Consider the following 18029-nt stretch of genomic DNA (forward strand, 5'->3'; position numbering starts at 1 on the left):
ATGGAAGATGTACACGTAAAACCGCTCTAATCCGGCTGAAACGTCGATATATGCAATAAAAACCGAACTTCTCCCCTTTTCAATATCTTACTCAGTATTTTAACGAGAAACAAATAGAAGATTGAAAATGAAGTATTTAAGGTTATTATCTAATCAATTATGTGTTTGCATCATTTTTATCGTATATATATATGAATTAATACCTATTGACGGAAAATTTACAAAAACGTGGAAAACGGCAAAATATTGCCTAATTCGATGATATTTTGTTTAAATCACATGAAGGAAAAGGGGATGATAAACGTTAAAATATTGCTAAATTCGATGATTTTTTTTACGAAGCAAAATGCAAGAAAACTTGCTTAAAATGCAATATTATGCGAAATTCTGAGATTTGAAGGCCAAATCACATATCGTGATACTACATGAAATTGTATCAAAATATTGGTAAAAATGAATATATTTACGTAATATCAAACTACATGAAAAACGTGAAAAAAGTCACTATATAACCATATTTGAGGATTTTAACTTCAAATCATAGAGCGAGGTTTCGTATTATTTAGATCCAAGAAAAGACATATGACAATGTTGTTTCCAATACAAATGATAAAAAACAATGTGTTTTCATTAGAATTAACTATAATGTTCTTGATTTTCCGTTTATATTAACGAGGGAAGATGTACACGTAAAACCGCTCTAATCCGGCTGAAACGTCGATATATGCAATAAAAACCGAATTTCTCCCCTTTTCAATATCTTCCTCAGTATTTTAACGAGAAACAAATAGATGATTGAAAATGAAGTATTTATGGTTATTATCTAATCAATTATGTGTTTGCATCATTTTTATCGTATATATATGAATTAAAACCCATGGACTGAAAATTCACATAAACGTGGAAAACGGCAAAATATTGCCTAATTCGATGATATTTTGTTTAAATCACATGAAGGAAAAGGAGATGATAAACGTCAAAATATTGCTATATTCGATGATTTTTCGGACGAAACAAAATGCAAGAAAACTTGCTTAAAATGCAATATTATGCGAAATTCTGAGATTTGAAGGCCAAATCACATATCGTGATACTACATGAAATAGTATCGAAATATTGGTAAAAATGAATATATTTACGTAATATCAAACTACATGAAAAACGTGAAAAAAGTCACTATATAACCATATTTGAGGATTTTAACTTCATATTATAGAGCGAGGTTTCGTATTATTTAGTTCCAAGAAAAGACATATGACAATGTTGTTTCCAATACAAATGATAAAAATCAAAGTGTTTTCATTAGAATTAACTAAAATGTTCCTTGTTTTCCGTTTATATAACCGATAGAAGATGTACACGAAAATCGCTCTATTCCGGCTGAAACGTCGATATATGCAATAATAACAGAACTTCTCCCCTTTTCAATATCTTACTCAGTATTTTAACGAGAAAGAAATAGTTGATTGAAAATGAAGTATTTAAGGTTATTATCTAATCAATTATGTGTTTGCATCATTTTTATCGTATATATATGAATTAAAACCCATGGACTGAAAATTCACAAAAACGTGGAAAACGGCAAAATATTGCCTAATTCGATGATATTTTGTTTAAATCACATGAAGGAAAAGGAGATGATAAACGTCAAAATATTGCTATATTCGATGGTTTTTCGTACGAAACAAAATGCAAGAAAACTTGCTTAAAATGCAATATTATGCGAAATTCTGATATTTGAAGGCCAAATCACATATCGTGATACTACATGAAATAGTATCGAAATATTGGTAAAAATGAATATATTTACGTAATATCAAACTACATGAAAAACGTGAAAAAAGTCACTATATAACCATATTTGAGGATTTTAACTTCAAATCATAGAGCGAGGTTTCGCATTATTTAGTTCCAAGAAAAGACATATGACAATGTTGTTTCCAATACAAATGATAAAAAACAATGTGTTTTCATTAGAATTAACTATAATGTTCTTCATTTTCCGTTTATATTAACGAGGGAAGATGTACACGTAAAACCGCTCTAATCCGGCTGAAACGTCGATATATGCAATAAAAACCGAACTTCTCCCCTTTTCTACATCTTACTCAGTATTTTAACGAGAAACAAATAGATGATTGAAAATGAAGTATTTAAGGTTATTATCTAATCAATTATGTGTTTGCATAATTTTTATCGTATATATATGAATTAATACCCATGGACTAAAAATTCACAAAAACGTGGAAAACGGCAAAATATTGCCTAATTCGATGATATTTTGTTTAAATCACATGAAGGAAAAGGGAATGATCAACGTCAAAATATTGCTAAATTCGATGATTTTCCGTACGAAACAAAATGCAAGAAAACTTGCTTAAAATGCAATATTATGCGAAATTCTGAGATTTCAAGGCCAAATCACATATCGTGATACTACATGAAATAGTATCGAAATATTGGTAAAAATGAATATATTTACGTAATATCAAACTACATGAAAAACGTGAAAAAGTCACTATTTAACCATATTTGAGGATTTTAACTTCAAATCATAGAGCGAGGTTTCGTATTATTTGGATCCAAGAAAAGACATATGACAATGTTGTTTCCAATACAAATGATAAAAATCAAAGTGTTTTCATTAGAATTAACTAAAATGTTCCTGGTTTTCCGTTTATATAACCGATAGAAGATGTACACGAAAATCGCTCTATTCCGGCTGAAACGTCGATATATGCAATAAAAACAGAACTTCTCCCCTTTTCAATATCTTACTCAGTATTTTAACGAGAAACAAATAGTTGATTGAAAATGAAGTATTTAAGGTTATTATCTAATCAATTATGTGTTTGCATCATTTTTATCGTATATATATGAATTAATACCCATGGACTGAAAATTCAAAAAACGTGGAAAACGGCAAAATATTGCCTAATTCGATGATATTTTCTTTAAATCACATGAAGGAAAAGGGGGATGATAAACGTCAAAATATTGCTAAATTCGATGATTTTTCGTACGAAACAAAATGCAAGAAAACTTGCTTAAAATGCAATATTACGCGAAATTCTGAGATTTGAAGGGCAAATCACATATCGTGATACTACATGAAATAGGATCGGAGTATTGGTAAAAATGAATATATTTGCGTAATATCAAACTACATGATTAACGTGAAAAAGTTACTATTTTACCATATTTGAGGATTTTACCTTCAAATCATAGAGCGAGGTTTCGTATTATTTAGATCCAAGAAAAGACATATGACAATGTTGTTTCCAATACAAATGATAAAAATCAATGTGTTTTCATTAGAATTAACTAAAATGTTCCTGATTTTCTGTTTATATTTCCGATGGAAGATGTACACGAAAACCGCTCTATTCCGGCTGAAACGTCGATATATGCAATAAAATCAGAACTTCTCCGCCTTTCAATATCTTACTCAGTATTTTAACGAGAAAGAAATAGTTGATTGAAAATGAAGTATTTAAGGTTATTATCTAATCAATTATGTGTTTGCATCATTTTTATCGTATATATATGAATTAAAACCCATGGACTGAAAATTCACAAAAACGTGGAAAACGGCAAAATATTGCCCAATTCGATGATATTTTGTTTAAATCACAGGAAGGAAAAGGGGATGATAAACGTTAAAATATTGCTAAATTCGATGATTTTTCGTACGAAGCAAAATGTAAGAAAACTTGCTTAAAATGCAATATTATGCGAAATTCTGAGAGTTGAAGGCCAAATCACATATCGTGATACTACATGAAATAGTATCGAATTATTGGTAAAAATGAATATATTTACGTAATATCAAACTACATGAAAAACGTGAAAAAAGTCACTATATAACCATATTTGAGGATCTTAACTTCAAATCATAGAGCGAGGTTTCGTATTATTTAGATCCAAGAAAAGACATATGACAATGTTGTTTCCAATACAAATGATAAAAAACAATGTGTTTTCATTAGAATTAACTATAATGTTCTTGATTTTCCGTTAATATTAACGATGGAAGATGTACACGTAAAACCGCTCTAATCCGGCTGAAACGTCGATATATGCAATAAAAACCGAACTTCTCCCCTTTTCAATATCTTACTCAGTATTTTAACGAGAAACAAATAGATGATTGAAAATGAAGTATTTAAGGTTATTATCTAATCAATTATGTGTTTGCATCATTTTTATCGTATATATATATATGAATTAATACCAATGGACGGAAAATTCACAAAAACGTGGAAAACGGCAAAATATTGCCTAATTCGATGATATTTTGTTTAAATCACATGAAGGAAAAGTGGATGATGAACGTCAAAATATTGCTTAATTCGATGATTTTCCGTACGAAGCAAAATGCAAGAAAACTTGCTTAAAATGCAATATTATGCGAAATTCTGAGATTTGAAGGCCAAATCACATATCGTGATACTACATGAAATTGTATCGAAATATTGGTAAAAATGAATATATTTACGTAATATCAAACTACATGAAAAACGTGAAAAAAGTCACTATATAACCATATTTAAGGATTTTAACTTCAAATCATAGAGCGAGGTTTCGTATTATTTAGATCCAAGAAAAGACATATGACAATGTTGTTTCCAATACAAATGATAAAAAACAATGTGTTTTCATTAGAATTAACTATAATGTTCTTGATTTTCCGTTTATATTAACGAGGGAAGATGTACACGTAAAACCGCTCTAATCCGGCTGAAACGTCGATATATGCAATAAAAACCGAATTTCTCCCCTTTTCAATATCTTCCTCAGTATTTTAACGAGAAACAAATAGATGATTGAAAATGAAGTATTTAAGGTTATTATCTAATCAATTATGTGTTTGCATAATTTTTATCGTATATATATGAATTAATACCCATCGACTAAAAATTCACAAAAACGTGGAAAACGGCAAAATATTGCCTAATTCGATGATATTTTGTTTAAATCACATGAAGGAAAAGGGAATGATAAATGTCAAAATATTGCTAAATTCGATGATTTTCCGTACGAAACAAAATGCAAGAAAACTTGCTTAAAATGCAATATTATGCGAAATTCTGAGATTTCAAGGCCAAATCACATATCGTGATACTACATGAAATAGTATCGAAATATTGGTAAAAATGAATATATTTACGTAATATCAAACTACATGAAAAACGTGAAAAAAGTCACTATTTAACCATATTTGAGGATTTTAACTTCAAATCATAGAGCGAGGTTTCGTATTATTTGGATCCAAGAAAAGACATATGACAATGTTGTTTCCAATACAAATGATAAAAAACAATGTGTTTTCATTAGAATTAACTATAATGTTCTTCATTTTCCGTTTATATTAACGAGGGAAGATGTACACGTAAAACCGCTCTAATCCGGCTGAAACGTCGATATATGCAATAAAAACCGAACTTCTCCCCTTTTCTACATCTTACTCAGTATTTTAACGAGAAACAAATAGATGATTGAAAATGAAGTATTTAAGGTTATTATCTAATCAATTATGTGTTTGCATAATTTTTATCGTATATATATGAATTAATACCCATGGACTAAAAATTCACAAAAACGTGGAAAACGGCAAAGTATTGCCTAATTCGATGATATTTTGTTTAAATCACATGAAGGAAAAGGGAATGATAAACGTCAAAATATTGCTAAATTCGATGATTTTCCGTACGAAACAAAATGCAAGAAAACTTGCTTAAAATGCAATATTATGCGAAATTCTGAGATTTCAAGGCCAAATCACATATCGTGATACTACATGAAATAGTATCGAAATATTGGTAAAAATGAATATATTTACGTAATATCAAACTACATGAAAAACGTGAAAAAAGTCACTATTTTACCATATTTGAGGATTTTAACTTCAAATCATAGAGCGAGGTTTCGTATTATTTGGATCCAAGAAAAGACATATGACAATGTTGTTTCCAATACAAATGATAAAAATCAAAGTGTTTTCATTAGAATTACCTAAAATGTTCCTGGTTTTCCGTTTATATAACCGATAGAAGATGTACACGAAAATCGCTCTATTCCGGCTGAAACGTCGATATATGCAATAAAAACAGAACTTCTCCCCTTTTCAATATCTTACTCAGTATTTTAACGAGAAACAAATAGTTGATTGAAAATGAAGTATTTAAGGTTATTATCAAATCAATTATGTGTTTGCATCATTTTTATCGTATATATATGAATTAATACCCATGGACTGAAAATTCAAAAAACGTGGAAAAACGGCAAAATATTGCCTAATTCGATGATATTTTCTTTAAATCACATGAAGGAAAAGGGGATGATAAACGTCAAAATATTGCTAAATTCGATGATTTTTCGTACGAAACAAAATGCAAGAAAACTTGCTTAAAATGCAATATTACGCGAAATTCTGAGATTTGAAGGGCAAATCACATATCGTGATACTACATGAAATAGGATCGGAGTATTGGTAAAAATGAATTTATTTGCGTAATATCAAACTACATGATTAACGTGAAAAAGTTACTATTTTACCATATTTGAGGATTTTACCTTCAAATCATAGAGCGAGGTTTCGTATTATTTAGATCCAAGAAAAGACATATGACAATGTTGTTTCCAATACAAATGATAAAAATCAATGTGTTTTCATTAGAATTAACTAAAATGTTCCTGATTTTCCGTTTATATTTCCGATGGAAGATGTACACGAAAACCGCTCTATTCCGGCTGAAACGTCGATATATGCAATAAAATCAGAACTTCTCCGCCTTTCAATATCTTACTCAGTATTTTAACGAGAAAGAAATAGTTGATTGAAAATGAAGTATTTAAGGTTATTATCTAATCAATTATGTGTTTGCATCATTTTTATCGTATATATATGAATTAAAACCCATGGACTGAAAATTCACAAAAACGTGGAAAACGGCAAAATATTGCCTAATTCGATGATATTTTGTTTAAATCACCTGAAGGAAAAGGAGATGATAAACGTCAAAATATTGCTATATTCGATGATTTTTCGTACGAAACAAAATGCAAGAAAACTTGCTTAAAATGCAATATTATGCGAAATTCTGAGATTTGAAGGCCAAATCACATATCGTGATACTACATGAAATAGTATCGAAATATTGGTAAAAATGAATATATTTACGTAATATCAAACTACATGAAAAACGTGAAAAAAGTCACTATATAACCATATTTGAGGATTTTAACTTCAAATCATAGAGCGAGGTTTCGTATTATTTAGATCCAAGAAAAGACATATGACAATGTTGTTTCCAATACAACTGATAAAAAACAATGTGTTTTCATTAGAATTAACTATAATGTTCTTGATTTTCCGTTTATATTAACGATGGAAGATGTACACGTAAAACCGCTCTAATCCGGCTGAAACGTCGATATATGCAATAAAAACCGAACTTCTCCCCTTTTCAATATCTTACTCAGTATTTTAACGAGAAACAAATAGAAGATTGAAAATGAAGTATTTAAGGTTATTATCTAATCAATTATGTGTTTGCATCATTTTTATCGTATATATATATGAATTAATACCTATGGACGGAAAATTTACAAAAACGTGGAAAACGGCAAAATATTGCCTAATTCGATGATATTTTGTTTAAATCACATGAAGGAAAAGGGGATGATAAACGTTAAAATATTGCTAAATTCGATGATTTTTTTTACGAAGCAAAATGCAAGAAAACTTGCTTAAAATGCAATATTATGCGAAATTCTGAGATTTGAAGGCCAAATCACATATCGTGATACTACATGAAATTGTATCGAAATATTGGTAAAAATGAATATATTTACGTAATATCAAACTACATGAAAAACGTGAATAAAGTCACTATATAACCATATTTGAGGATTTTAACTTCAAATCATAGAGCGAGGTTTCGTATTATTTAGATCCAAGAAAAGACATATGACAATGTTGTTTCCAATACAAATGATAAAAAACAATGTGTTTTCATTAGAATTAACTATAATGTTCTTGATTTTCCGTTTATATTAACGAGGGAAGATGTACACGTAAAACCGCTCTAATCCGGCTGAAACGTCGATATATGCAATAAAAACCGAATTTCTCCCCTTTTCAATATCTTCCTCAGTATTTTAACGAGAAACAAATAGATGATTGAAAATGAAGTATTTATGGTTATTATCTAATCAATTATGTGTTTGCATCATTTTTATCGTATATATATGAATTAAAACCCATGGACTGAAAATTCACATAAACGTGGAAAACGGCAAAATATTGCCTAATTCGATGATATTTTGTTTAAATCACATGAAGGAAAAGGAGATGATAAACGTCAAAATATTGCTATATTCGATGATTTTTCGGACGAAACAAAATGCAAGAAAACTTGCTTAAAATGCAATATTATGCGAAATTCTGAGATTTGAAGGCCAAATCACATATCGTGATACTACATGAAATAGTATCGAAATATTGGTAAAAATGAATATATTTACGTAATATCAAACTACATGAAAAACGTGAAAAAAGTCACTATATAACCATATTTGAGGATTTTAACTTCATATTATAGAGCGAGGTTTCGTATTATTTAGTTCCAAGAAAAGACATATGACAATGTTGTTTCCAATACAAATGATAAAAATCAAAGTGTTTTCATTAGAATTAACTAAAATGTTCCTGATTTTCCGTTTATATAACCGATAGAAGATGTACACGAAAATCGCTCTATTCCAGCTGAAACGTCGATATATGCAATAAAAACAGAACTTCTCCCCTTTTCAATATCTTACTCAGTATTTTAACGAGAAACAAATAGTTGATTGAAAATTAAGTATTTAAGGTTATTATCTAATCAATTATGTGTTTGCATCATTTTTATCGTATATATATGAATTAATACCCATGGACTGAAAATTCAAAAAACGTGGAAAAACGGCAAAATATTGCCTAATTCGATGATATTTTCTTTAAATCACATGAAGGAAAAGGGGGATGATAAACGTCAAAATATTGCTAAATTCGATGATTTTTCGTACGAAACAAAATGCAAGAAAACTTGCTTAAAATGCAATATTACGCGAAATTCTGAGATTTGAAGGGCAAATCACATATCGTGATACTACATGAAATAGGATCGGAATATTGGTAAAAATGAATATATTTGCGTAATATCAAACTCCATGATTAACGTGAAAAAGTTACTATTTTACCATATTTGAGGATTTTACCTTCAAATCATCGAGCGAGGTTTCGTATTATTTAGATCCAAGAAAAGACATATGACAATGTTGTTTCCAATACAAATGATAAAAATCAATGTGTTTTCATTAGAATTATCTAAAATGTTCCTGATTTTCCGTTTATATTTCCGATGGAAGATGTACACGAAAACCGCTCTATTCCGGCTGAAACGTCGATATATGCAATAAAATCAGAACTTCTCCGCCTTTCAATATCTTACTCAGTATTTTAACGAGAAAGAAATAGTTGATTGAAAATGAAGTATTTAAGGTTATTATCTAATCAATTATGTGTTTGCATCATTTTTATCGTATATATATGAATTAAAACCCATGGACTGAAAATTCACAAAAACGTGGAAAACGGCAAAATATTGCCTAATTCGATGATATTTTGTTTAAATCACATGAAGGAAAAGGGGATGATAAACGTTAAAATATTGCTAAATTCGATGATTTTTCGTACGAAGCAAAATGTAAGAAAACTTGCTTAAAATGCAATATTATGCGAAATTCTGAGAGTTGAAGGCCAAATCACATATCGTGATACTACATGAAATAGTATCGAATTATTGGTAAAAATGAATATATTTACGTAATATCAAACTACATGAAAAACGTGAAAAAAGTCACTATATAACCATATTTGAGGATCTTAACTTCAAATCATAGAGCGAGGTTTCGTATTATTTAGATCCAAGAAAAGACATATGACAATGTTGTTTCCAATACAAATGATAAAAAACAATGTGTTTTCATTAGAATTAACTATAATGTTCTTGATTTTCCGTTTATATTAACGAGGGAAGATGTACACGTAAAACCGCTCTAATCCGGCTGAAACGTCGATATATGCAATAAAAACCGAACTTCTCCCCTTTTCAATATCTTACTCAGTATTTTAACGAGAAACAAATAGATGATTGAAAATGAAGTATTTAAGGTTATTATCTAATCAATTATGTGTTTGCATCATTTTTATCGTATATGTATATATGAATTAATACCAATGGACGGAAAATTCACAAAAACGTGGAAAACGGCAAAATATTGCCTAATTCGATGATATTTTGTTTAAATCACATGAAGGAAAAGGGGATGATAAACGTCAAAATATTGCTAAATTCGATGATTTTCCGTACGAAGCAAAATGCAAGAAAACTTGCTTAAAATGCAATATTATGCGAAATTCTGAGATTTGAAGGCCAAATCACATATCGTGATACTACATGAAATTGTATCGAAATATTGGTAAAAATGAATATATTTACGTAATATCAAACTACATGAAAAACGTGAAAAAAGTCACTATATAACCATATTTGAGGATTTTAACTTCAAATCATAGAGCGAGGTTTCGTATTATTTAGATCCAAGAAAAGACATATGACAATGTTGTTTCCAATACAAATGATAAAAAACAGTGTTTTCATTAGAATTAACTATAATGTTCTTGATTTTCCGTTTATATTAACGAGGGAAGATGTACACGTAAAACCGCTCTAATCCGGCTGAAACGTCGATATATGCAATAAAAACCGAATTTCTCCCCTTTTCAATATCTTCCTCAGTATTTTAACGAGAAACAAATAGATGATTGAAAATGAAGTATTTAAGGTTATTATCTAATCAATTATGTGTTTGCATAATTTTTATCGTATATATATGAATTAATACCCATGGACTAAAAATTCACAAAAACGTGGAAAACGGCAAAATATTGCCTAATTCGATGATATTTTGTTTAAATCACATGAAGGAAAAGGGAATGATAAACGTCAAAATATTGCTAAATTCGATGATTTTCCGTACGAAACAAAATGCAAGAAAACTTGCTTAAAATGCAATATTATGCGAAATTCTGGGATTTCAAGGCCAAATCACATATCGTGATACTACATGAAATAGTATCGAAATATTGGTAAAAATGAATATATTTACGTAATATCAAACTACATGAAAAACGTGAAAAAAGTCACTATTTAACCATATTTGAGGATTTTAACTTCAAATCATAGAGCGAGGTTTCGTATTATTTGGATCCAAGAAAAGACATATGACAAAGTTGTTTCCAATACAAATGATAAAAATCAAAGTGTTTTCATTAGAATTAACTAAAATGTTCCTGGTTTTCCGTTTATATTACCGATAGAAGATGTACACGAAAATCGCTCTATTCCGGCTGAAACGTCGATATATGCAATAAAAACAGAACTTCTCCCCTTTTCAATATCTTACTCAGTATTTTAACGAGAAACAAATAGTTGATTGAAAATGAAGTATTTAAGGTTATTATCTAATCAATTATGTGTTTGCATCATTTTTATCGTATATATATGAATTATTACCCATGGACTGAAAATTCAAAAAACGTGGAAAAACGGCAAAATATTGCCTAATTCGATGATATTTTCTTTAAATCACATGAAGGAAAAGGGGATGATAAACGTCAAAATATTGCTAAATTCGATGATTTTCCGTACGAAACAAAATGCAAGAAAACTTGCTTAAAATGCAATATTACGCGAAATTCTGAGATTTGAAGGGCAAATCACATATCGTGATACTACATGAAATAGGATCGGAATATTGGTAAAAATGAATATATTTACGTAATATCAAACTACATGATTAACTTGAAAAAGTTACAATTTTACCATATTTGAGGATTTTACCTTCAAATCATAGAGCGAGGTTTCGTATTATTTAGATCCAAGAAAAGACATATGACAATGTTGTTTCCAATACAAATGATAAAAATCAATGTGTTTTCATTAGAATTAACTATAATGTTCCTGATTTTCCGTTTATATTTCCGATGGAAGATGTACACGAAAACCGCTCTATTCCGGCTGAAACGTCGATATATGCAATAAAATCAGAACTTCTCCGCCTTTCAATATCTTACTCAATATTTTAACGAGAAAGAAATAGTTGATTGAAAATGAAGTATTTAAGGTTATTATCTAATCAATTATGTGTTTGCATCATTTTTATCGTATATATATGAATTAAAACCCATGGACTGAAAATTCACAAAAACGTGGAAAACGGCAAAATATTGCCTAATTCGATGATATTTTGTTTAAATCACCTGAAGGAAAAGGAGATGATAAACGTCAAAATATTGCTATATTCGATGATTTTTCGTACGAAACAAAATGCAAGAAAACTTGCTTAAAATGCAATATTATGCGAAATTCTGAGATTTGAAGGCCAAATCACATATCGTGATACTACATGAAATAGTATCGAAATATTGGTAAAAATGAATATATTTACGTAATATTAAACTACATGAAAAACGTGAAAAAAGTCACTATATAACCATATTTGAGGATTTTAACTTCAAATCATAGAGCGAGATTTCGTATTATTTAGATCCAAGAAAAGACATATGACAATGTTGTTTCCAATACAACTGATAAAAAACAATGTGTTTTCATTAGAATTAACTATAATGTTCTTGATTTTCCGTTTATATTAACGATGGAAGATGTACACGTAAAACCGCTCTAATCCGGCTGAAACGTCGATATATGCAATAAAAACCGAACTTCTCCCCTTTTCAATATCTTACTCAGTATTTTAACGAGAAACAAATAGAAGATTGAAAATGAAGTATTTAAGGTTATTATCTAATCAATTATGTGTTTGCATCATTTTTATCGTATATATATATATGAATTAATACCCATGGACGGAAAATTTACAAAAACGTGGAAAACGGCAAAATATTGCCAAATTCGATGATATTTTGTTTAAATCACATGAAGGAAAAGGGGATGATAAACGTTAAAATATTGCTAAATTCGATGATTTTTCGTACGAAACAAAATGCAAGAAAACTTGCTTAAAATGCAATATTATGCGAAATTCTGAGATTTGAAGGCCAAATCACATATCGTGATACTAAATGAAATAGTATCGAAATATTGGTAAAATTGAATATATTTACGTAATATCAAACTACATGAAAAACGTGAAAAAAGTCACTATATAACCATATTTAAGGATTTTAACTTCAAATCATAGAGCGAGGTTTCGTATTATTTAGTTCCAAGAAAAGACATATGACAATGTTGTTTCCAATACAAATGATAAAAAACAATGTGTTTTCATTAGAATTAACTATAATGTTCTTCATTTTCCGTTTATATTAACGAGGGAAGATGTACACGTAAAACCGCTCTAATCCGGCTGAAACGTCGATATATGCAATAAAAACCAAACTTCTCCCCTTTTCTACATCTTACTCGGTATTTTAACGAGAAACAAATAGATGATTGAAAATGAAGTATTTAAGGTTATTATCTAATCAATTATGTGTTTGCATAATTTTTATCGTATATATATGAATTAATACCCATGGACTAAAAATTTACAAAAACGTGGAAAACGGCAAAATATTGCCTAATTCGATGATATTTTGTTTAAATCACATGAAGGAAAAGGGAATGATAAACGTCAAAATATTGCTAAATTCGATGATTTTCCGTACGAAACAAAATGCAAGAAAACTTGCTTAAAATGCAATATTACGCGAAATTCTGAGATTTGAAGGGCAAATCACATATCGTGATACTACATGAAATAGGATCGGAATATTGGTAAAAATGAATATATTTACGTAATATCAAACTACATGATTAACGTGAAAAAGTTACAATTTTACCATATTTGAGGATTTTACCTTCAAATCATAGAGCGAGGTTTCGTATTATTTAGATCCAAGAAAAGACATATGACAATGTTGTTTCCAATACAAATGATAAAAATCAATGTGTTTTCATTAGAATTAACTAAAATGTTCCTGATTTTCCGTTTATATTTCCGATGGAAGATGTACACGAAAACCGCTCTATTCCGGCTGAAACGTCGATATATGCAATAAAATCAGAACTTCTCCGCCTTTCAATATCTTACTCAATATTTTAACGAGAAAGAAATAGTTGATTGAAAATGAAGTATTTAAGGTTATTATCTAATCAATTATGTGTTTGCATCATTTTTATCGTATATATATGAATTAAAACCCATGGACTGAAAATTCACAAAAACGTGGAAAACGGCAAAATATTGCCTAATTCGATGATATTTTGTTTAAATCACCTGAAGGAAAAGGAGATGATAAACGTCAAAATATTGCTATATTCGATGATTTTTCGTACGAAACAAAATGCAAGAAAACTTGCTTAAAATGCAATATTATGCGAAATTCTGAGATTTGAAGGCCAAATCACATATCGTGATACTACATGAAATAGTATCGAAATATTGGTAAAAATGAATATATTTACGTAATATTAAACTACATGAAAAACGTGAAAAAAGTCACTATATAACCATATTTGAGGATTTTAACTTCAAATCATAGAGCGAGATTTCGTATTATTTAGATCCAAGAAAAGACATATGACAATGTTGTTTCCAATACAACTGATAAAAAACAATGTGTTTTCATTAGAATTAACTATAATGTTCTTGATTTTCCGTTTATATTAACGATGGAAGATGTACACGTAAAACCGCTCTAATCCGGCTGAAACGTCGATATATGCAATAAAAACCGAACTTCTCCCCTTTTCAATATCTTACTCAGTATTTTAACGAGAAACAAATAGAAGATTGAAAATGAAGTATTTAAGGTTATTATCTAATCAATTATGTGTTTGCATCATTTTTATCGTATATATATATATGAATTAATACCCATGGACGGAAAATTTACAAAAACGTGGAAAACGGCAAAATATTGCCTAATTCGATGATATTTTGTTTAAATCACATGAAGGAAAAGGGGATGATAAACGTTAAAATATTGCTAAATTCGATGATTTTTCGTACGAAACAAAATGCAAGAAAACTTGCTTAAAATGCAATATTATGCGAAATTCTGAGATTTGAAGGCCAAATCACATATCGTGATACTACATGAAATAGTATCGAAATATTGGTAAAATTGAATATATTTACGTAATATCAAACTACATGAAAAACGTGAAAAAAGTCACTATATAACCATATTTAAGGATTTTAACTTCAAATCATAGAGCGAGGTTTCGTATTATTTAGTTCCAAGAAAAGACATATGACAATGTTGTTTCCAATACAAATGATAAAAAACAATGTGTTTTCATTAGAATTAACTATAATGTTCTTCATTTTCCGTTTATATTAACGAGGGAAGATGTACACGTAAAACCGCTCTAATCCGGCTGAAACGTCGATATATGCAATAAAAACCAAACTTCTCCCCTTTTCTACATCTTACTCGGTATTTTAACGAGAAACAAATAGATGATTGAAAATGAAGTATTTAAGGTTATTATCTAATCAATTATGTGTTTGCATAATTTTTATCGTATATATATGAATTAATACCCATGGACTAAAAATTTACAAAAACGTGGAAAACGGCAAAATATTGCCTAATTCGATGATATTTTGTTTAAATCACATGAAGGAAAAGGGAATGATAAACGTCAAAATATTGCTAAATTCGATGATTTTCCGTACGAAACAAAATGCAAGAAAACTTGCTTAAAATGCAATATTATGCGAAATTCTGAGATTTCAAGGCCAAATCACATATCGTGATACTACATGAAATAGTATCGAAATATTGGTAAAAATGAATATATTTACGTAATATCAAACTACATGAAAAACGTGAAAAAAGTCACTATTTAACCATATTTGAGGATTTTAACTTAAAATCATAGAGCGAGGTTTCGTATTATTTGGATCCAAGAAAAGACATAGACAATGTTGTTTCCAATACAAATGATAAAAATCAAAGTGTTTGCATTAGAATTAACTAAAATGTTTCTGGTTTTCCGTTTATATTACCGATAGAAGATGTACACGAAAATCGCTCTATTCCGGCTGAAAAGTCGATATATGCAAAAAAACGGAACTTCTCCCCTTTTCAATATCTTACTCAGTATTTTAACGAGAAACAAATAGTTGATTGAAAATGAAGTATTTAAGGTTATTATCTAATCAATTATGTGTTTGCATCATTTTTATCGTATATATATGAATTAATACCCATGGACTGAAAATTCAAAAAACGTGGAAAAACGGCAAAATATTGCCTAATTCGATGATATTTTCTTTAAATCACATGAAGGAAAAGGGGATGATAAACGTCAAAATATTGCTAAATTCGATGATTTTTCGTACGAAACAAAATGCAAGAAAACTTGCTTAAAATGCAATATTACGCGAAATTCTGAGATTTGAAGGGCAAATCACATATCGTGATACTACATGAAATAGGATCGGAATATTGGTAAAAATGAATATATTTGCGTAATATCAAACTACATGAAAAACGTGAAAAAGTTACTATTTTTCCATATTTGAGGATTTTACCTTCAAATCATAGAGCGAGGTTTCGTATTATTTAGATCCAAGAAAAGACATATGACAATGTTGTTTCCAATACAAATGATAAAAATCAATGTGTTTTCATTAGAATTAACTAAAATGTTCCTGATTTTCCGTTTATATTTCCGATGGAAGATGTACACGAAAACCGCTCTATTCCGGCTGAAACGTCGATATATGCAATAAAATCAGAACTTCTCCGCCTTTCAATATCTTACTCAGTATTTTAACGAGAAAGAAATAGTTGATTGAAAATGAAGTATTTAAGGTTATTATCTAATCAATTATGTGTTTGCATCATTTTTATCGTATATATATGAATTAAAACCCATGGTTGAAAATTCACAAAAACGTGGAAAACGGCAAAATATTGCCTAATTCGATGATATTTTGTTTAAATCACATGAAGGAAAAGGAGATGATAAACGTCAAAATATTGCTATATTCGATGATTTTTCGGACGAAACAAAATGCAAGAAAACTTGCTTAAAATGCAATATTATGCGAAATTCTGAGATTTGAAGGCTAAATCACATATCGTGATACTACATGAAATAGTATCGAAATATTGGTAAAAATGAATAAATTTACGTAATATCAAACTACATGAAAAACGTGAAAAAAGTCACTATATAACCATATTTGAGGATTTTAACTTCAAATCATAGAGCGAGGTTTCGTATTATTTAGTTCCAAGAAAAGACATATGACAATGTTGTTTCCAATACAAATGATAAAAAACAATGTGTTTTCATTAGAATTAACTATAATGTTCTTCATTTTCCGTTTATATTAACGAGGGAAGATGTACACGTAAAATCGCTCTAATCCGGCTGAAACGTCGATATATGCAATAAAAACCGAACTTCTCCCCTTTTCAATATCTTACTCAGTATTTTAACGAGAAACAAATAGAATATTGAAAATGAAGTATTTAAGGTTATTATCTAATCAATTATGTGTTTGCATCATTTTTATCGTATATATATATGAATTAATACCCATGGACGGAAAATTTACAAAAACGTGGAAAACGGCAAAATATTGCCCAATTCGATGATATTTTGTTTAAATCACATGAAGGAAAAGGGGATGATAAACGTTAAAATATTGCTAAATTCCATGATTTTTCGTACGAAACAAAATGCAAGAAAACTTGCTTAAAATGCAATATTATGCGAAATTCTGAGATTTGAAGGCCAAATCACATATCGTGATACTACATGAAATAGTATCGAAATATTGGTAAAAATGAATATATTTACGTAATATCAAACAACATGAAAAACGTGAAAAAAGTCACTATATAACCATATTTGAGGATCTTAACTTCAAATCATAGAGCGAGGTTTCGTATT

Source organism: Procambarus clarkii, chromosome 81, assembly GCF_040958095.1.
Source record: "Procambarus clarkii isolate CNS0578487 chromosome 81, FALCON_Pclarkii_2.0, whole genome shotgun sequence".
Classification (NCBI taxonomy): Eukaryota; Metazoa; Arthropoda; class Malacostraca; order Decapoda; family Cambaridae; genus Procambarus; species Procambarus clarkii.